The 23560-nt window shown below is 42.9% G+C and overlaps 1 pseudogene; it reads left to right on the forward strand.

The window, feature by feature from the left end:
* Positions 1-23510, forward strand: LOC144254977 (T-cell-specific guanine nucleotide triphosphate-binding protein 2-like; annotated as a pseudogene).
* The last annotated feature ends 50 nt before the right edge of the window (positions 23511-23560 follow it).

Raw genomic sequence — 23560 nt, forward strand, 5'->3', positions numbered from 1 at the left:
ATGAACAATCAAGGTAAGTTGCATCAGGGCTAAGAGATTGATGGTAAAACTCAGGAGTGTTTGAAAATGAATGGATTTAAAGTGGCAATTGAATCCTGACAGCCTGGACTGATTGAGAGAAACAGTGAACAAAGAGTTAAGTTCATAACTTCACAGTAATATATGAGAGCAGAGTATGATTTTTTCCAAATAATTATTTCCAGAAATACTAACAACTTTTTTTAACCAAGATCCAAGAGGTTAGCAGATCTGTTAGATCTGGCTAAATTGACTCAGTACAAACTTTTGATTTTGGCAGAGTCTTTTGTGATAGTTATTATCAGGCATGTAAGCCTAAGAATCCTTTCCTTTATAACCTCCTGGCTTTATTTAGTTTAGGATAGGGCTGACATGAGTGACTCTATCTTTTATTTTTTAATTGCTTCTTTTTAGTTATACATAACTAGTAGAATCCACTTTGACATAATTATACAAGCATGGACTATATCTTATTCTAATTCAGATCATAGTACCTCTCCTTTCCTTTTCCTTTCCCCTTCCCCTGCTCCCTTCTCTCTATTAACCTTTCTGCCATTTACCCATAGTTATTATTTTTTAAATTAATTTCTTGTTCGTGTACATAATGTTGAGATTCACTGTGGTGTACATATACACAGAAAATTTATGTCAGATTCATTCCACTGTTTTTTCTTTCCCTGTCCCCCTTCCTTCTGTTCATTCTCCTTTGTCTAATCCATTGAACTTCTACCCCACTCCCCACCTTATTGTAGGTTAGCTTCCACATATCAGAGAAAACATTCGACCTTTGGTTTGGGGGGATTGGCTTATTTCACTTAGCATGATAGTCTTCAGACCCATTCATTTACCAGCAAATGTCATAAAGTCATTCTTCTTTATGGCTGAGTGATATTCCACTGTGTATAAATACCCACACTCTCTTTATCCATTCATCTGTTGAAGGGCACCTAGGTTGGCTCCATAGCTTAGCTGTTATGAGTTGAGCTGCTATAAATATTGATGTAAATATTGTGTAAATATAAATATTGTGACTATGTCACTGTGGTATGCTAATTTTAAATCCTTTGGATGTATCAAATAGTGGGATAACTGGGTCAAATTGTGGTTCCATTTCTAATTTTTTGAGAAATATACATACTGCTTTCTAGAGTAGTTGCACCAATTTGCAGTCCCAAAATCTTATATCTATAATATATATATATATATATATATATATATATATATATATATTTTTACTAATGTGTAACCTATAACTTACACTCTTATTGATTGTATTTATCAGTTCACACCACAATACCACCTCCTTCACAGTGAGCTTCACAAGCCAGAGCAGAAGTTTCTGTGCCACAGATGACCCACAGAGAGCCTGCACCCACAGGCCCCACAGTTTCAGATAGCCACCAAGTGCTTATATTGCGCTACTCTGTAGAAGTCACAGCAGGGTGGAGTGGGTACCCAAGATTCACAATCACCATAGACAGTAGGAGCTCAGGTGTAGACAGGCTAACTAATGCTCTACCCCAGTCACAAGGATGGTACCCTAGTACCTGGCTGCTGTAGAGCAGCCAGGGTGGAGGTTTCTGCCCCACAAACCACCCACAGGGAGGCCACAAACACAGGTCCCACACTTGCAGACAACCACCAAGTTCTGTGCCACTTTTAAAAAAAGGTTTGTGGAGGGGAATGGGCACATAGCCTTCCACAGCACTTGTAAAAACCCTGAACCCTGCATCCTGTGCCTCCATACCCAGCAGAAGCAGCCAGCAGATGCAGCACAGACCCCTCAAAGCATGCAGATTTGGACAGTTGGGCTGATGAACAAGAACTGGCTGGTGAGAAATTCATAGCAACCAGGGAGGTAGTTCCTGTGCCCCAGCACCCCTAGGAGGATCCACAGCTGGGATTCCCAGAGTTTCCAGTTACTCAATCCTCATTCAGATGCATGGAACCACATAAGGCAATTCCTGAGGATAACCTCAAGCTTCCAGCAGAGAACTTTGCACATACACAATGGCAGTAAACCCCACAAAAGGGCTTAGAGAGAGTACCTCACAGACACCAGTCACCAACTAGTGTGCCCAGATACAAGCCCACAGACTTAATCTAACCCACTAATGGGGATTAACTGGGTGGTAACTGTAGGCAAGCATGGTGTAGCTGGAGATGGGTCAATGGGGGCATGCTTTTCGGGTTTATATTTTGTCTATGGTGAGGGGAGCTAAGTCTCTCTCTCTTTGCTTTCTGATTATCATGTCCTGAACTGCTTTCCACCATCATGTTCTGCCTCACCTCTGGCCCAGAGCACTGGAGTTGGCCACCTATGAACTGACACCTCTGACTCCATGAGCACCAAATAAACATTTCCTCCTCTAAAATTGTTCTTGTCAGAACTTTTGGTCACAGCATTAAAAAAAAAAAAACTGACTAAAACACAGATATACATTGTAGTTGAGGGGAACTGACTAAGAGGTTTATTAGACACCTTATCACTGAAATCCCAAATGATGTCCCTGTTCCTTGAGTGATCCAGCAGGGAACTAACAGATTCCAACAATTCCACGCTGTCCCACAAATTGCCTATGGCTCCTTCAGTTCCTGGAAAACAGTACTTATGCAGAAAATCAACACTCTGGCTTAGAACATGGATGGCATATCCTTCCCTTTTTCTCCAAGCTTGGTCCCCTACAGAAGACCCACAATGCCAGGAATGTGTAGGTGAAAAAGAAGCACATTTCCTTCACACTAGGGTGAATGGGTTTAGAACAGCTAATTATTGGGGTACTGTGTGGTGCTGAGGAAGGTCAGAGAGGGATCCTGCTGTGAACAGCTCCGAGTAGAATAAGCCAGGGCCCAAAAACTCCTGCCCTGGTGTTAAGGGTCCTCCTTTAATGTCATTACATGAGCAGGACTATTGATCAAGCTCCTGGTATATTACCCCTCAACAAGGGTCTCAGCCCTCAAGCAAAGGCAATTCTCTCTAGAACTGTCCAAAACTGAAATTCAGGCCAAGGAGCTCCAAAAGGACAGAGTGATGGAGTCCTCCCAGGAAAAGTCAAGAGGAAAGGAGAGAAGATGACCTGGAAAGGACAACTCTCTTCCAGGATTTCCTTCTCAGCCCAGGTCTTTGGCATGGCTCCATCAATCTGCTCTACTATTTCTAGGTCTGAGTCCTGCAGTTCTGCCTCATCCCCAAGAGAGTTTCCACTCCTAGAAATGATTCCACTTCTCTAAGAGTGTCCCTGCTGGCTCCAGTTTCACATTTTTTCTAGAAGGGGCAAGGGTGGCACTGTAGTACTGACCTGAGCCTGATGCAGAGGTATATATGGTCATTGCTCTGGGCATAAGCTGCCCCAGGAACAAGACAGCTTAGCAACAGGTCAGGGCACCATGGGTACTGCTTTGTTGCTTAAACTCCCAGGAGCCTGTGTCCACAGATGATGCCCTCAGCCTTGTGTGATACTCACATTTAACTACTCAAGCCCGACGGATGGCTGCAAACAATCACCACAAATGGTTCTACCCAGCTCTGGGACTCCCCATCTCTACCAAACATAGCTGAGATGCAGAAGCTCCACACAAAATACAGCTCCTTTGCCCCACACTCAGTGCTGTCCTCTACCCTGAGTCAATGCACTAGTTTCCTCCAGGACATCTGGGCTCTAATTGCTATCTCCTTCTGATCTCAGATTCCTTTGAGTTCAGAAGAGGCTCACAGATCCTGGCTCACCATTTTTGTCTCCACAGAATCAATTGCCACTGTCCTGGGTGATGTACTCATTTGGAGAAGCAGGCCTGATATCCCTGGGCATGAGGGAAAGTGACCAGTTCACCCCAAGACTGAAACAATGCTCTGATTACCAGGGCAAGGCAGAGTGGCTGGATAAGGTATGAAATTCTGAGCATAGCCTGAGGACCACAGGTGGTCTTGTTATCTGCTGAGTGTCCCTAGTCTCCATGTTCCATCACAGGGCTCACCCCAGTCTCTGAGCTGCCCTGTATTCCTGCAGAGTACCTGCAAGAACCCTTCTCATGGATGTATCTCTTCACCCTCTTCTCCAACACTGCAGCCTGGTAAGACCTCCATGACAGAGCTGCACTGTCAAGGATCCTGCTAGCCACTCTTGGGAGTCCCCAGCCCTGTTCTTAGTATGGGGCAGGCTGCCAATTACTCTCTCCAGCACTTTAGTGGTTTTTCCCACATCTGTGATCCACACTATGCTGCAGGTTCAGAAATTTTCCATCACAGCCAGGGACAGTAATGGCACAATCTATAACTCTAACCTCTCCAGATGAGATAGGAGGATTGAAAGTTCAAGGCCAACCTAATGAGATCATGTCTCAAAGTAAAATTAATTAATTAAAAGGGCTTAGAATATAGCTCAGTGTTAAAGCACTCCCGCATTCAATCCCCAGTACTGAGGGAAAAGAAAGAAAGAGAGAAAGGAAGGAAGGAAGCAAGGGAGGGAGGGAGGGAGGGAGGGAGGGAGGGAAAAGAAAAGAAATCCCCATCACACTAACAGGAGTCCCCTTCATGCTTTGACTGTAACACTTGCTGATCTGCTGCTGCAGCTTGTTTTATTTCCTTTCTCTTCTCCCCCTCCCTAATCACTGGGTAAGCAAGATTAACCTTCTTCCTCACCTAGGCTAAATTATTTGTCCATCAGCTCACAGACTAAAGGAATGAAGAGATCTAGACTTTGTTGCTGGAACCTGCAGATCTAAGAAATGACTATTTCTACTTTCTCTCAAGGCTACAAATGAATTATGACCCCTGACAGGGCACAGCTGGAGTGTAGTTTTTGTATCTCCTTTTTAAAAGCCCATTTCCCTGGTGCTTAGAATCACAACCTCTGAAACAGGAATTTGCTCTATATTCTCCTTTGCTAGCAAAACAATAAAACTTTATTTTCTTTTTTCTCAAAACCTTGTTCTTGTTATTGGACCATTAGGGAAAAGAACTGAGTTTTCAGTACCAATACCATGTCATGATTCACCACTATACTCAGTTCTTGGATCTGTGCTGGGCTGACTGACTTACCATACATGAGGAGGTAGAAGGTTAAGTTTCTGCAGTGGTCATGACTGGCTGTATGGTCCTAGGCAGTCCTTTAATTTCTGGATGCATCTCATATCCTCCTTATAACAAGGCAGGTTTTATAGAACAACCAGATTTCTTAGTGAAACCAGAACATGGTATATTTCCTCAGCCATTTCTTCCCTCCTACAGCCATAAAATGTCGCTTCATCTTTGAGCAATTTCAGAGATCCTACTGACCTCCAGGAAGAAAAGCTTTCCAAGGCATTTGTGGTCAGGAGAAAGGTCCCAAAGAAGAGGACATTTTCTGGGCCTTTGGCCAGAGAATGACAATGCTAACATCAAGTTATGAAATTCTTCCGCCAATGAGAGACTATGAAACTGGCTTTTCCACCCTTGATTCCTCCTGGGGTCAGAAAACAACAGCCAAGAGCCCTTTTCAATGGGATATGCTTTTACCTTAGGCCAACAGTGAATGTTTCACCTGGGTCTTCCTGAGTAAGATGAAAGGAAGAGAAAGAGGATTAGGTTGCCCAACAATTGCAGGCACAAAGGAAGAAGGGAGTAGGCATCCCACAAATCTATATTGTTTCTGTCCCCAAGATCTCAACTGAGATGTCTGAGTGGACCCCACCTGGTCCCTCTACATAAGAGACAGTTACCATACTAGGTACCATTAGAATAGCAAATGTCTCACCTGAGTGTATCATTTTCTAATCTTGATAGTTCCCCTCACTCACACCACCATTCTCACAGGGGGAACAATTGGAGGAGGGAAAGGGAAAAGGACAATGCTCTCCTGTCCCTGCTGAGAAAGAATTTCAAAAAAGAAATATCATGGAGGGATATATTTCTATTTTATAAGACTCTGGGGTTCATTGACTGACTACGGCAGTGCATGCTTGTAAACCCAGTAAATCAGGACTCTGAGACAAGAGAATTGCAAATTGAGTGCAGCCTCAGCAATTTAATGAGAACTTGTTTCTAACTTTAAAATAAAAAGACTGGGGACACAGCTCAGTGATAAAGTGCCTCTGGATTCCATCCCCAGTACTGAAAAAAAAAAAAAAAAAAGAATCTGGGGTTTGTTTATTAGACCAACTGGCTATCAGAAGATATTTGCTGAGCCATTGTTTTCCTCCTACAATTAGAAAATGAATGTCTGCTTCCTTTCTGAATAATTTCAGAGTTTGTATTGACCTTCAGACATACCTACCTCATGCTCTAAGGAGTTAGTAATTCAGAAACATTCCATCAGTCATCACCTAACAGTTCTGAGTACTACATGAAGAGCTAAGTAAACATTTTTAGGATAAAAAAAATAATAATATATGTTTCATTTTCAAAAAGTACTTGTGTAGTTGAATCTACTTGCAAGAGAATTTTCTAGACAAACTCTGCCTGAAATCAGCTGGCCACACTGCAGTCTGAGGGCTCAGAACAACCAGTTTTTATGCCTTTCGCCTTCTCCTTACTTCTGTTCTAGGCCGGGCCGACCTCAATCCCTACACCTGGTTAAATGATAATTCAGACGGAGGCCTGGCAATGGGACTCCTATCAGACCCTGCAAGCCTGCCAGGTCTCCAGCATTTAAGAGATGATCCAGCTCACATCACTTGGGTTTAGAAGCTCCTGCAGATGGTGGGAAAAGTGGGAGGAGTACATCCACTTGAAAGAGAATTCATTTGGGCTGCCTTCTTGGACTTTAGAGACTTCTCTGAGCCCATTTGCAAAACCCTTCAGAAGATCCAAGAAAGAGATTGGCCTCAAGAAGAAAACTCAAACATAAAAAAATTACAAACTTTTTCTCAAAGTGCAATTGGCAATTTTGTATCCCTCTTTTGGACTCTATTCAGATTCTACCCTAGATTCCTCCCTCTGGGTTGGAGAAGTAAGTGCTCTTGAGAGAACTGGCAAAAGTTTCACCTCCAGAAGCAGCAGATGTGCTGTTTTCCAGGGAACAATTCTACTTTGGTCAGTGCCTGTGACTGACCATTCCAGGTCTGTTCTCACCCACCTATCCTCTGGAGGCTCATTTTGATCATAGGCAGACGTAGGAGCAGTAGATATGACTGTGGCACTGAAAGGGTATATTTTGGGTATTAGACTCGAGTCTCCTAAGTGTAGTGGTCAATCTGTGCCAGAGAGAGAGGAGCCTGGGGCTAGTCCTGTGCAAATGGGCAGTGGGGTCATTTTCAATGGACCTAGGCAATATCTTTCTCCTCTATGATTTACATGAGTTCCACATTGTATTTCTGAGCATTGAGTTTGGATTTGATATTGAAAACATATAGTCAGTTGGTGTCAGGGCAAGGCAGAAGAACTAAAGTCATGAAGTTTCCTAGTGTTCTTCATAATCCTCCTTTAACCCAGGTTTTTACCTCTCTTATTCTCTTCTCCAGTGGATAAATTAGAGTCCCCAGTTCATTGTAAATTCTCAGCTATGATATCAATTCCTCATGCTGTGTGACACTTTAGTTCAACTTTAGCATGTAAAGTTTTAACAAACAAACCACCCCATCAACATCCAGGTATTTCAGGCATTTGGCACCACTGCATGTAGATACTGCTCACTTTGTGTGTTTGTGCACATGCACATGAATCTCATTAATTCAGTTCTTTATTCCCTCTTAGATAGGTGCTTTACTCAAATATTCAGACACAATTTCTTTCCATTTCCATTGAAAATAGAAAGTAGAAGTTATCTTTATAAATAATGCTTTTCATTTCTCTAACATTTAACTATATCTGCCACTGTGTACATATTTCACGTGTAAAATTCCTGTCTTCCCCAACTAGACTATAGGCACCAAAATGGTCCTTTTTTATTTCATTTCACCTGAGTCATTAGCACATTGTGGACCCCACACAAACACTGTGGATAAGGGTGGGTGAGAAAGTGAGTGATGGTCAGTACCCAGCCACATCTGTCCACTCATGCGGATAAGCAAGGAATAGTAGCTTATGCTTTCATTGTTTAATCCTAATCCACCTCCTCAAATTCCAAGATCCAGAGAGGGACTCACATCCCTGTAGTACAGAAGTAATAAATAGCTTTTAGCCTTCTATGGTATTCTATTATCTCTGTTATCGGTGTCCTTATTTTCCTGTGTGTAGTTATACTTCTCATAGTTGCTTCAGGTAGCCTGAACAGTTGATCAACATTTCAAGCATTCAGGGGCTCCTGAGTTCAGAACAACTGCACTTGCAATTGTCTGGAAAGCCTGTTTCACCTGCACAACACACACAGCTAAGGCCATGCTGCCCAGAGAAAGGCTATGAGGCCTCCCTTCCCTTTTGCCCAAAGTGAAAATGAGCTGGCTCCACTCTGCTTTTTGAAGTTTGGGTAGGGGATCAAGTTTCAAGTACAACAGAGATTGCAGGGAAAGGCTCAGGTAAATCTAAATAATCCTTAGCAGTTCCTCTACCTGGTGCTAATAGTATTTTCACTCATCTATAGAAGAAATTACTTTGCTTAGCTCTTAAATACTTTAAGACTTCCCTCTATAGCTATACCTCTCACTCACTGCCCTTCTTAGAGCAGGAGAAGGGGCCAATATTAAATGTGATGTGCAGAGTAGTATGAGATGTTCTTGCAAGCCTAGGTGTTGTCCTTGAGCATGTGGCCTTCTAATTCTTGGGATTGGAAGATATCAAGAGGGAACCCAGCATAAGGGGGTGGGGGGATTTGTTATGACTGTTCTGGAGTCTCAGCAAATCTCCATTTTTGGATGCTCTTTAGTTCTCCAAAGGGGAAACCATAATTATAAAGGTGTGTCAGGTTCAACCCTCACCAGTTAGGCATGAATAAGTAAGTCCTTTAAGATATTTAGTAGGTCCAACAGACATGTATCACCTGCAGTTCTGGGCTCCAAGAGTAGGAGGAGACTCGCTGGATATATCTATTATATGCATCCATATTCTTTCTACACAAATAGTTTTGGTCACAAATTTGCAGTCACATTACATTACTACCCTTTGATTGAGATATATACAATATCTACTAGGAAGGACAGGACCCAGGTGAAGAGTGAGATTAGCCACATACATGTCTGAGGTTATCGGGTATTTGAAAGGATTTTCCTGAGGGTCTCACACATCAGGTGAAAAGGATTATTATGGGAAGTGCATCTTTGTTTTCACATGATAAACTCTACCGTTGAATTTGCTACTGTGCATGACCATTATTTTAGTAAAAATGAATCTATGAAAGACTATTTAAATGAGGTTACACATGAGGCAATCACTGAAGTGGAGTGATTGAGCATTAAATTTGGTCTTGAAGAGGTTGGTAAAGATAAAAGAAGAGCCTGAGCCAAGGTGAATTTTATATGTAGTCTAGAAGTCCTGGCAATGCCCACATCTACAAAGGCAAGAGATACCTGCCTGGCTATAACCTGGGACAGAGTTTGAAGTTCTGTTTTACCTTAACCTCCTCAAATCCCAGCCTGGGGTACTAACTTTTTGTCCTTTCTTCTTCTGACTTCTAGTGCCCTCTACTGCTCACAGCTATTGAATCAGTCTTCCTCCTCTACAACCCCTAACTAATACAAAGCCTTTTGATTTGACCTCCAGTTTTGACAAGTTTTTTAAAATACCCAAGATAGAAAGCAGTACCCTCATCATTTTGATTCTATTGCATCTGGAGGAGGGGGAAATTCAGGACAGTTTCTGCAGTCAGTGATGCATTGAGAGACATTCAGAATGCCCCACTGAATGACAGGAGAGAGTGAGGCAGAGAAGAACAGTTTTATCAATGCCCTGAGGGTTATGGTAAAAGAAAAAGAAGATGTAATTGCCACTGAGACAGTGGATATAACCATGGGAGAATTCCATATGAACACCCAAAGTTTCCTAATGTGATAATATGGGACCTGGCTGGGACTGGAACACTAACTTCCAAGCCAAAAAATTTACATTTGCTGAATATGACTTTTTCCTTATCATCTCTACTATACGCTTTAGAGAAAATGATGCACAACTGGCTAAAATCATTGCAAAAATGAAGATTTTCTACTTTGTTTGAACAAAAATTCACAGGGACATATACAATGAGAAGGTCATATACAATGTCCTTCCATCAGAACAAGTTCCTACAAGAGATCTGAGATGACTGATACAGCTGCAAAAGGATAATGTGAATGATGCTCGAGTCTTCTTAATCTCCAGCATTCATGTGTCTGACTATGACTTCCCCAAGCTGGAGATCTCCCTTTTTTATAGACCATTTCACTTCTTGAAATGCCTGCATAGTGTTACTGAGGCCACCATTGACCTGAAAAGGGAGTCCCTGAAACAGAATTTGTGACTGGAAGCTTCAAACACTGGAGCATCAGCCACCACCTCTTTTGTGGGAATCATCAGTAATAATGATGGAGAAGCTGGAGGAGACCCTAATTCTCTACAGGTCTTACTTTGGGCTGAATGATGCATCACTGGAAAAACACAGCCAAGGGTGTGCTTGTGTCAGGACAAGAATTTAAATCAAACACTGTGTTGAGGGGAGAGTCTTTAGAGGAAAAATGTTTAAGTGTATTGAAAAAGTTTACTGTCATGTATATCTAAAAATAACAAATTTAAAAAGTGAAAAATCTGTATGCAAATCAATTGGGACTGAATGGATTAGCTTCTCTTTCAGGTCATTCATTTTCCTGAAATATGACTGCCGCTTACTGATAAGAAAGCTAGCATAGCAATTCAGAGTCCTCATTGTACATGGCTCAATAATCTAGCAAACCCTGTACATGATGTTTAGTACCAAGTGCATGAGTTCTGAGATATAAACACATGAACTTGGATCTCAACTCTGCTAACTAGCTAAGTGATGTTACCTAAAATAATTCTCTAATTCTTTTTATCTCTGTATTAATGGGACTATCAGATTCTAATTGAGTTATTTGGAAAATAATCAAGATGATAAATGGCATGCCGTAACCAAAAAAAAAAAAAAAATCTATCATCGAGAAAGTTTTGCTCAATCACTAGATGACTCATTGCCATTAGACTTGACTTTAGAAAGACCTTCTGTTTGAAAAATTGTTTCCTTGGTACCATGGCAAGAGATGCCAAATTTCTTCTTTAAAAAAGAAGAGATTTCCACCAGGCATAGTGATACATGCCTATAATCTCAGGAACTTGGGAGTCTGAAGCAGAATGATTACACCTTCAAGGTCAGCACTAGCAATTGGCAAGACCCACAACAACTTAATGAGATCCTGTCTCAAAAACAAACAAACAAACAAAAAAGCAAAAAAGGACTTGGGAATGTAGCTCTTTGGTAAAGCACCTCTGGGTTCAATCCCCAGTGTCAAAAAGAAGAGCTTTTCACAGAAGAGGTGGGCTCCATGCAGGTTTAACACCACTGGTTATTGAAGGAAAGTGGGAACAGTGAGGCACCTGATGGTCCCTCATCATGTGCCCATCTCATGGTACTTTTCTCTTCTTCCTGACCTTATCATACTATTTGACAAGACTTTAAAACTTAGAAATGAGTAAGACATCAAGTCAGAAGTGAAAAAGAATATGTAGACCTGAGAGAAAGCTTTAATTTCATTGATTGTAACACAGATGAGTGTTCTGGGCAAAAGTATAGTCTGTGAATTTTCCAGATTGAAACTTGGAAGTTATGTGTGTACCTTTAACCACTGATTCAGGTGACTGATTTACATGGGTCTGCCTTGTGATGGAAAGTTGCAATGACTTGCAGATTTCTAAAAAGAGACACCCCCTCCAAGTCCATTGGTTCACCCTTTGGGTCCTGCACACACTGTTTGTGCCAGAGACTCTCCCCAAACCCCTCTACTTCTTTATCCCCATCTCTCAAGCCTGAGCCCGAGGACTGATCACCAGGGCAGCCTTCCTTGGCATCAACCACCAGTCCTGAAAGAAGAGGCAAATGACCACTATGAGGCTCCCTGTCATTGCACCTATAGCTTCCTCTATAGACCATTTAGACCATTAGACCATTTCTTTCTATCACCACTTATCTGCAATTCTTCATTAATATCTGTCTTCCTCACTAGGCTTCTTTACTCACTCAAATCTTGCTTTCTTAACTACTCTCTCCCCTTCACTAACTTGGCACCTCAAACACAGTAGTTCAAGAAATATTCACTCGAAGACAGCTAAAATTTTGACAATGTGATTTTCATTTTCATCATCTCCATATATTTGCTCCATGACTGTGAGTGGTCTGTGCTTCCTCAGGGATGCTAAGTTCTCTCATCTATAAAATGGGTACATATGTGGCCTCCAGGGTTAAGGAGCACAGTTAACATAATGGCCCAGGTGACTCTGAGCCGTACACTCTCAAGGGAGCCATAATATCCCTGTAGACAGGGCTACACTTCCTGAGGAGTGGTCGAAAGGATTTCAGAGCAAGGTATCTATTTGAAATCTCCCAGACTCCAAATTAGAGCAAAGTCATATTCTCTATATGAAGATAGAATTATTCCAACCACAGTCCACTTAGTTGCATGTAACAATCACCCAAAGGCTTCTCTCAAACCTTCCTATCTGCTGTCTTTCTTAAGTATCAATCTGCTCAATAGAAGTAAGTATAGTGTAATCTCACTGCAATATATATATATATATATATATATATATATATATATATATATATATTTCCTTAAAAGTTTACTCATTCAGGGGCTGGGATTGTGGCTCAGTGGTAGAGCACTCGCCTAGCATGGGTGAGGCCCTGGGTTCGATCCTCAGCACCACATAAAAGTAAATTAATTAATTAAAGGTATTGTATACAATTACAACTAAAAAATAAATATTAAAAAAAAAAGTTTACTCATCCAGCTAGATGCAGTGGTACATGCTTGTAATACCAACAGTCTGAGAAATAGGACATTCACAAGTTCAAAGCCAGCCTCACCAACTTAGCAAGACCCTGTCTCAAAAAAAATATATAAAAAGGGGCTAGAGATGTGGCTCTGTGGTTAAGTGTCCTAAATTCAATCCCCGGTACCAAAAAAAGAAAAAAAGTTTAACCATTCATATTCAAACTGATACTCATCAGGGGATTATTTTTAATTCTAAGTTTTTACTCAGATACTGAGATTTTACCTTCTAGTAGGACAGATAGTTTAAAAAATAGCTAAACAACACATACATTATTTTTTAAGGAAACTGTTATGATTATTTTTTTTTTCCAACCTTGTATTTTACTTAGTTCCTGGAACCAATCTCAAACACTAATTTGTTGAATTATCACTCTAGCTTTGTATTCTTTCCAGGAAGAAAAAAATGTTCAATGTAGGCTCCAAATGGTTTTGATGTAAGTTTAGGAGAAAAAATACATAAGGTACTTCACTAATGGCCAGTGCATTGTGTGGATATAAGGCCTTAGGAATAGTGATACCCCAAATCTGTCCTGTTTTCCTCCTGCCTATACTCCGTGGAAAAGAGCAATTTTACAATATAGAAAGAACCAGAGCACAGAAAACAGCTCTTCCTCATCACTCCATCCAGATTGATGTACAACAGGCATCTTAGAATAGGGGAAGAGATATCAGTTACCCTTGGCAACAGTGATGGAGTACACACAATAAGGAAGGAAGATCAAGAAATGGAAATTCACATGGAGTATCCATGCCCATACTGCCTTTCAAAGCAAATGGAAGACCATTCTCTGGTCCTGAAGATATCTAAGCTTTCTCTCCCTGTCATTTAGGGATGTGTATTCAAACATAAATCAGCCTTTTATAGGCAACACTGCAAAACAAGAAAAAATTTCACTTGCCAAATGCAACTATCCCATTGCTAATGTCACTGGGGCCTATTCCACTCTTTCACTTTGCTCTTAAGTTCTCTACCATTCCACCAAATCTCATGTCCAATGCAGGGTCCATAACCAAGACAATGAGCAGCAGTAGGCAGTACAGACTGCAGGACAGGTAGGATACTGGAGGGCATCTACTCAGAGAATACAACTATAAGCAATTATTCCCTGACCATGACCATCACCTCCCAGCTCCACAGCACTCTGCCCAAAGTCACTCAACATGAGCAGTTCTAGAGTGTGATGCTGGGCAGAAAATTTTACTTCCTCAGGCACTTTCCCTAGTTGGGGAAACAACTGGGTTTATTACTTCTACAATAAGGTACTGATAAGCATAGCTTTGTCATGCTAAGATCTACCCTACCCTGCATCCCTCTGTCTCCAGGAATCCCTGTCAGTGATACAACCCTCCCCAGGACATGTAGTTCACAGGGAGGCCTACATTTATACTTGCCTAGAGCCCACCCTCTGGAGGGCTGTGTGGTTTCCAACTGCCCTACTGTCCTCAGAGTCTCCAGCTTTCCACCTTCACAGGTGTTGGGTTAAACATTAATCAGTGCCTAGGAAAGCTTGTAGTGAGATAAAGTCTCTAAAAGAAAGTGGTGATGAGGGAAATGGAGAGCATGAACTGGCCACTTCCCTTATCTACAATATTTAGGAGAGACTCAAAGCAGAGTGACCCCAGTTGTAAAGGAATGTATTTATAAAATATCTGGAGAAATCCACCTGTGTACTTTGCATGCAACCTCTCCCATATATTCCCCCTCTTGGTAGACATGAGGTAGTCCTCCATCGTATCCTGGTTCACCACCATGGAGGAGTGAATAAGTAATAAAATGCCCAAAACCTGTCCACTGAGTCCTCCAAGTTCTTTCTTTGGGTTTGGAAAACAGCATACCAGGGCATTTGCAGCACCGGGATTGAACAACAGGTATGTTATGAATGTTCCTACTGTGCCATCTGAAGAGCTAGTCACATTTTTAATTTATAGAACTCTTACTCCATAGGGGACAAACCTGAATAGTTTTCCAATTCTATTCTTTTTTCCATAAAAGAATATGTGTCTGGGCTGGGGATGTGGCTCAAGCGGTAGCGCGCTCGCCTGGCATGCGTGCGGCCCGGGTTCGATCCTCAGCACCACATACAAAGATGTTGTGTCCGCCAAAAACTAAAAAAATAAATATTAAAAAATTCTCTCTCTCTCTCTCTCTATCTCTCTAAAAAAAAAAAAAAGAATATGTGTCATCCCTAGATATATATGAATACGTGTTTAGAACTTGGACACAGTCAATTTTCCACCCAGATTTTCTTCTACTTTCTTCTACAACTATGGGCATCCGGTTACCCTACACAATCCAGGAGAGTCCTTCACATTGTATTCTTGGTTTGTTTCATTTCCTGGAGTTTGGAACTTAATGAACATGATACACCTACCTCTACACACCTGGTCCCAGAGAATGTTCTTTGCCAACAGCATCACCAAGTAAATGAAGGAAACTTCACTCCTTCCACTCAAGAGTCTGGCCGTGGTCAGGTAACTGCTGCCTCCTGTCCTGTTTGCTGTTTGTGCCAGTTTTCTAATGCAGAAAATTCCTGAAGGCCAGTGTGCCTCCTGCTCTAGTACTAACATTAGAAATGCCCTTCCCTCTGTTCCCCAGTAGAATAGGCTCCAAGCCTGGTTTCAGCACAGGGGTGAGGATTAAGGATAGCCTACTGTTCTGGATGGTGATCCAGCATCTTGTCTATTAATACCACAGTGAAACCTAAAAGAAGAATTGGGTCTACATGGGGTGTGCCAGGCTCTTTGGGAAGAATTCTCATTATCACTCCCTTTCTTCATTGATTTCCTATGCACAATGTGTGAAAGTAGCAAAATAGTTCTTCTAGTTACAACTGTCCTCTTGAATCCTTGCACTTGTAATTATTATTGTACTCTACTTTCCAAGATGTTTGCTCTATCAGTAATGCCCTCTTGTCCTCTGCCTTTCCCTTGCCCAAACCCTATCTGTTAAAATACATGTGCACATGCACACACTCACTCTACTTTCCAAGATGTTTGCTCTATCAGTAATGAATGACTTTTGAACTAGACAACAGTGAATCTAACCTATGTCTAGGCATGAAACAATTCACCATTTAGAAATCATTTGACTATGCATTTGCCACATTCCTTCCACAGAGGCTTTCATGACATGCATTTGGCCCATCTACTGCCCCATGATACCTATAGTCCAGAAAGGAGAATAGACATAACTAGCTTATAACTCAAGCATGGAGGTGCTGCTTTTCCCGTTTTTGCCTCATTTATGTCATTCCCTTAGTGGCATAATGGAGCTATTGGTACAGATAGGATCTATCCCAGAAGGTAAAGGAAGACTCAGTGGAAGGATGGTCTTTTGTGAAGAAAAGTAGTACCTGCCCCACTCCTTCCTGGGCTCTGGGTTCCTCTGTTTAGCAGCTAGTTTACCCTTTTCAAAATCCCACCACCCTGTGGATGTCTGTTTCTAGATCCCCAAAACATTTCTGTCAAAAAGACTCTTCCCAGTGATGATGGCTGTCTCTATAATGCTATTCCCAGAGGTCTCTTAAACCTTCCCCTCTTCTTCCAGGTGTAACTCATCTAGGGTAGCTTCCAAGGATGCCGGAGTATTTCACCACTCCCTGAGGTCTATAGATATCACTGCCCATACTGGGGTTTGGGGTCAAGGAGTGCAGAAGCCAAAATTAGGACAAGACCAGAGAGTGGCCTCAGAAATGTGGAGGCATCTCTAGGGAATGAAATCTGACCAGGCCTCTGCCCTCTTGTCCTCTGCCTTTCCCTTGCCCAAACCCTATCTGTTAAAATACATGTGCACATGCACACACTCACTCCCACACACAAACACACACACACACACACACACACAAACACACACACACACAAACACAAAAACACACACACAGCCTCTTTTCCTATTTATTTACTTTTTGTTGTGCTACAGATCCCAGGGCTTATTGGGTAATCACTCTACTGCACAGCCACATCTCCAGCCCTCTCCATTCCTTTTTATCTGATTTCAGATACATCAAGATGTTAAGGAACATGGAGTCCCATGTGATTGCCCAGGAGTCAGCTCTGCTGCTGTCTCCCCTTGTGTAGCCTTTGCATACCCTGCTCTTTCAGCCCCCAGCCTCCCCTCTCCCTTTCTTGCCCTAGCCAGGCCCTTCACCCGTGACATAAGACCACTTACTTTTCACTACCTTATACAGCAAAGGGTTTTGATATCCCTATTTTAGAGATGATTGTTCAAGTCACGGTTTTCAAAGGTGGACTAAGGACAAGCTTCTAGGTCTTCTGAACTAAGGTGGCATTGGAGTATAGTAGCAAGATCATCGTGGTTTTCCTTCAGATTTGCATGAACCAGATTCTAACCCAGTTCTATGATTTAACAGCTTGATGAACATGGCAGGTACTTAACCGCTCTACCTCTGTATCTACATCTTTTCAGTATGGATCATACAAAGCCCTGAGACCTTGGGACAAATTGGGTCATGAGTGACCTAGAAGTGGAAGCCTCTGTCCTTGACATGTAGTCAGCCTGGCATCCAAAGGTACATTACTTTTTGCACCCAGAAACATATGGTCACCCCATCTTTCCATGAGGGGCAGAAAGTGGAGCTTTTGCTGAGATTAAAGGATATATCCCACTGCAAGCAGAAATGGAACTGGGTGCTAGGCTGGATATTTGTTCAAGATTACCTGCATATCATGATGGTCTATTCAATGAGGGGCAGGAGGAGCAACACAAGAGACATGTGGTGTCCATGGAAGAGGCTCCAGGGCCTCCCACCGTACCCATGAGGTGACAGGGAGTGAGGCATCTCCTGCTTGACTAGCCAATGCTAGTGTCCTAGGGAGGGATGAGCCATTGAGATGGGAGGGGGTCAGATCAGCCCTGAAGAGGGCAATTCACATAAAAGCACTGTGTAGAGAGGGAAATCATCAGACAAACTTGGAGAGTTCCCAAAATCAAGCTAGAAAAAGTTAACTACATCAAATGTCACTGAAATGCACAAATACAATTGCTAAAAAAGTCCTCAGAGTTTGATCAGAACACTAGTTGTTCAAGGCAGCCTGTGTGACCCCCTGGCTCTGTACTCTCTCCCAAACTCCACTCTTCCTCCTACACCATGCATGCCTGATGAGGCTGAAGAGCTTCCAAGGTGCACATGCTACAGTTCATAGCCATATGTGTGGCACAAGCTGATGGTATCATCTGAAGTTTTCTCAGTTTACCTTTGATGGGGTGGACTATATCACTTACGGTTTCAAGGCTGACACCTCGATGGCCACCCATCATGGTTTCCTCATTGCCAAAGGGAACAGGGAAGCTGACTTGGTCATTGAAAAGTAAAGAAAGTTGGGTCTAGAGTAGAAGTGTATCTACTTCCTAAAGACTCCTAGAATATAGGAACAAGCATATGAGTCAGACATGTACCCTTTCCCTCCAGCCCTCAGCTGTGCCCAGGTTTACACCAGGGAGCAAGATAGGTTTGGAACCATCAAAGTGAGATTGGGGCTGTGGTTAACCAACATCCTGTACAGCTGTCACTGAATTATGCCATCTCATCCTGAAATGAACTTACTATATTAAAATGTCATTCAATAAACATCAGGAACCTCCTTATCCTGGCTTCTACAGACAGACTAAAAGATGCCTCATTGCTCATCCTGGGTACTTCTTGTGGGCAGAGGCTGCCTTCCTACAAGAAGGATTGAAAATTAGTTTAGGGATGGGGGTGTTGGGGTAGGGGTAGAGCACTTCCCTAGCATGTGTGAGGACCTGAGTTCAATCTTCAGCACACGCATAGAAAAAAAGAAGAAGAAGAAAGAAAGAAAGAAAACCCAGAAGGAAAGCACCCATTAATACACGAGGGGACTATACTAATTAAGTAGGAACTGTGGGGGGTTATGGAACAGAGGAGGATGGGCAGGGTGGGATTTGAGCAAGAGCACATGTAACTTGAGATTTGCTTCCCTATCCAGCAACATCCACCTGCACCTCCATCCTTTCACTTGGAAAATATTGATAAACTGCATGAACCTCTAACACTTGTACAGAAACTGAATGAAGTCATGAGTATTTGGTAAGGTGTGAAAAACTGTTCATAGGTAAAATGACTTTCTTTTTATTATGATCAATGCATGTAACAGGGAGCAGGGCTCTCTTGAGTGCTCTGCAAAAGGAAGGAGGGGAATTGGCAAGGGGCATCTCCTGCCCTCCTGTGTGTCTATGCACATGTGCATGCAAACATGTGCATATTTATATGAGCATATGTGCATGAGTGTGAGTGAGAGAATCGGGGGCCGTGGGAGTCTGTCTTTTGTTTGTGTCTTCTAAATTGAGGATATGGTCAGGACAGGCTATTCATGACCAGAACTTGGTGGATTGGTGAGCAGGTTGAGCAGCACTACCAGAAAATGCCCTGTAAATGCAAATGAATCTCCATCATCTCACTTACAGACTGGATATTTCCAGATAAACACTTTCTTGGCTGTTCTCTTTGTACAGGCAAAAATATGGTGTACTTTTCAACCTCCGTCTCCCTTCATGATGTTGGAGGCAGTTGGCAGACAGCAGCCTTAACTTGAGTGTTGAACTCAGATTTCTAAATAACTGCTCCAAACATTTATTGAGCACCTGCTGTGTACCCTGCATTATGCCAGACTCTCACATTATATGTGTCATACTAGCTAATCATCCCTCCTTTCTTTCCTTTTTTAATGTTTTCTTTACCAAAGTCCTGGTAGGTTATAATTTATAGCTGTGAATAGTAAATTTCTAGAAATTCAAAGATCAGATGTGTAGAGGAATTGTTTTTATCAGCAACTGAATAGTTCTTTGTGAATAACCAAACACCTTCATCCAGCCCTTGGAGCATCCACCTAAAATCTGAGAGAAAATTGGGGTGCTCCCATCTCACAGAGAAGGTTGGGGCTCCAGCTGGCTGGTGGAAGTGCTGATGGAGTTCTCAGGTGCTCTGCATTCACAGCCCTCATAGCAGAAACCTCCAGGTATGAAAGTAATTATTCCCTGCTAAAAGTTTGCCTCCAGAAACCAGGAAGATCACAGGGACAGGGAAAGAGCCTTCTCATACTGGAAGGGGATCACGGGCCCAGTCAAAGCTAGAAAAGAGGTGAGTGAGAAATCCTGCCCACCCACTTTTGTACCCCATGAATATAGAGAAAGTGTGGGAGAAGACCCTCTTCAAGAAAATCCAGCACCCCTCACCCTGCACTCTCCTCCATGTGGGTAAACCAACCTGTGAGCAACCCACAGGGAGACCACACTGAAGTTCTGGGCTTATGGATTTCTACTAGGGACTTCTCTGTGATCTGGCTTTGCTACAAACAGCCCTTGGCAAAGGATGTGAACATGTAGGAGACAGCACCTTGCAGAAATGGGATGTTGGAGGTGTCCCTGGAGGAGCTGAGATACACCTGCCAAGTAGAATAACAAAACTGAATGAGACCTTCACAATGGCCTCAGGCAAGAAGCTTATAAGGACTGATAAGCTTTGTCACATATAGGGGTTCCTTGAGACGCAGAGTGTGGATAGGGGAGCCCCTTCCTGGGCTAATTAGAAAAGTCTCCACAATATTGGGGCCCCCCTATTATTCCACAAGCTTAGCCATGTACCCAGCTGTGTGCCTGATTCTACCCCAGTAGGTACCTCTAGGGCTTCTGAGGCTAAGGAGTTGGTCCTGGGGATGGGAAAACTGGCTTGTTCCTCCTACCTGGAAGAAACCACCTCAGAATAACATTGTTCAACTACTGATTGGCTTTAGAGCCCATGTCCTTCTCATCCTCCTCATCCTCTTGTTGACTGGGGAGTTTTGAAATATATAAGAAGACAGGTTTCACACAAGAGGGAAAAGAAGTGTCCTGTTTGCAGGGAATGACCTCCTAGAGAAGATGGTCTGTGACAACAGCCAGCAGGACCTTTCTGACCAGTGAGCATTCTCCCAAGAGAAACTGGAAACAGCTCCTCCTCTCTCTTTTCCTCATCTCACCTTCTACCCCCCAATCCTCTCCCTAGCATTAAGGAAAGCAGGCATGGGCTTCACCACAGGAGTAGCTTATAAGGACTGTTGAGCTTTGTCACATATAGAGGTTCCTTGAGACGCAGAGTCACCCTTTAGAGTCAAATGATGATTTTTCTGGACTGGAGACATTTGGGACGGCCTGCTCACAGGTTCTGAGTCCTCTTGTCCTGTCCATTTCCTCCATCCTCTCTGCTGGGTAGGAGAAACATGCCCAGCTCCAGACACAGGTGTTTAGAGACCACACTATAGGCAGAGGCAGGGACAGTGGATGACTCCTCTCGGCCCACACGGTGAAGAAGGAACAGGTGTACTGACTTGTCCTTTAGTGTGGAGCCAGCCCTTCCTGAAAGGCCTGCCAGCTCTGAAAGGCTATCTATCCCACAGAGTTGCTAGGTCCCAGCTATGCCCCTTGTTATACAGGAGACAGGTTTGTGCCATAAAACATATTTCTCAAGCATGATGTTGCCATGACCATGTTTTTGTTAGCTTTTGTTTTAGTGAGACTCTGTCTCAAAATTTAAAAATAAAAAGGTCTGGGGGCATGGCTCAGTGGTACAGAACTTGCCTAGGATGCTCAATGTCCTGGGTTCAATTCCCAGTTTCAACCCTCTACACACACACACACACACACACACACACACACGAACCAAAATATATATATATATATATATATATATATATATATATATATATATATATATAATTCTCAACATCCTATATTAGTCAGCTTCAGCTTTGCTCAAAGAGACTGTCTTCAAAACACAATGAGATCCCCTCAATGAGAGTCTATATTTCTGCTGTGTTCTCTCTGCATATACTACAGAAGTCTATGGAAGTCCTGGCCAGCAGGAAGCTTTGCCCAGTGTTCAAGTAGAAGTAATTAATGTTGCTGGTACTAACATTACTGATTTTAGAATTGTTGACTTTTTTTTTTTTTTGGTAATGGGGATTGAACCCAGGAGTACTCAAAAACTGAGCCACATCCCCAGGCTTTTATATTTTATTTTGAGAAGGGTCTTGCTAAGGCCTCATTAAGTTGCTGAGGCTGGCTTTAAACACACAGTCCTCCTACCTCAGCATCCCAAATCACTGGGATTACAGGAATATGCCTCCTGGCCCAGCAGTTGACTGTCTTATTAACCGACTTGTTTTTACTGTTTTAGCTATGAGGCAATTAATTCTATTTTGATGAGGAACCTCCCCATCCTGCTAACAGCAGACTAAAGATTCTGCCCAAGTTCCTGGGGTCCTCAGCCGGGATAGGTAAGATGTCCACAACTTGGGATCTGAGAGTCTTAGAGGCACCTACAGGTGGATTCAGCCTTCAGTTTCCCATGGAAAACACTTGAAGGAGAACTACCCTGGATATTTGGATAGAAGCACAGTGGTGAAAGTACAGCCAGAATGAGGGAGAGTTGACCAAGTCCCTGAAACAGAAGCCCTAGAGAAGTGTTTCTTAGCTAAGACTGTGAAACCAGACAAAACACAGAGGGCCTAGTGGCAGCTTCAGAGGGAACATCTATCCATAGAGATGCAAGAGTGCACAAGCAAGATTCCTGGGTGGGTGCCCAGACCTTTCATAAAGTCCTTTATAAGAAGTGCTGGGTGCGACTGACCTCACAGATCTTTTCCTTCCTCTCTCACAAAGCCAATCTACCATTACTATGGCTTAAATGTATTCTGGACTTGATCATCACAGTGGGTCTCCTTTCTGGTGAAGTCTCACCGAACACCTTGTACATGATGGCCTCCCAGAAAGAGCAGAGCCTGGCCTTTTGGTCTTCTGGGCCCCACTCACAAAGTGAGGAACCTGCCCCCCCCCATCGGGACCACTAAAGTTGTCCCCAACAATTTTCAAAAATCCACTCAGCTGAAAACTCTTTCCTGAATTCGGGGGCCCCTGGTCAAAATTCAGGAGGGTCTGTGAATCTGGATGAGGAAAATAAACTTTATTTTCACTAACCTGTAGCTGAAAGTGTTTCCTTCTGCTAAGCAGAATTAGCAGAACCAGTGTCTTGGGCCCCAAAGGAAACCACAAATGTTTTTGAGTCACATGACAAGCGCAGACACTAATCCGCTAATCACTATTTTTGGGGGGTCCGGGGTAACCAGGGATGGAACTCAGGGGCACTCAACCACTGAACCACACCCCAGCCCTATTTTGTATCTTATTTAGAGACAGGGTCTCACTGATTTGCTAAGCACCTTGATTTTGCTGAGGCTGGCTCTGAACTCCCAATCCTCCTGTCTCGGCCTCCCTGAGTGGCTGGGATTACAGGTGTGAGCCACCACGCTCAGCCGCCTCACTACTTTTAAATGGCATTAGCTGGATCTCATTTCAAAAGGTAGTGAAGCACGTAACCTTTATTTCTCAATTATCAATACTATTGGTTTCTTGTTTTACTTGGGATTCTATTCCCAAGGACCAACGGAGAGAAACGCAGAATGGAAGAACCTCGGGATTGTCCGCTGGGACAAGCCCGGCGGGCATCCTCCCCTATTCGACCGTTGCTGGCCAGCTCCTGGCAGTCAACAAGCTGCGGGATTGGCTGCTGAAACGCAAGGGGGCGCTGCGGCGCTGAAACTCAAGCCCCGAGTTGCCAGATGTAGGGTTCAGCCCTCTAAGTGCTGA

This window comes from Urocitellus parryii, chromosome 1, assembly GCF_045843805.1.
Source record: "Urocitellus parryii isolate mUroPar1 chromosome 1, mUroPar1.hap1, whole genome shotgun sequence".
In the NCBI taxonomy this organism is placed as follows: domain Eukaryota; kingdom Metazoa; phylum Chordata; class Mammalia; order Rodentia; family Sciuridae; genus Urocitellus; species Urocitellus parryii.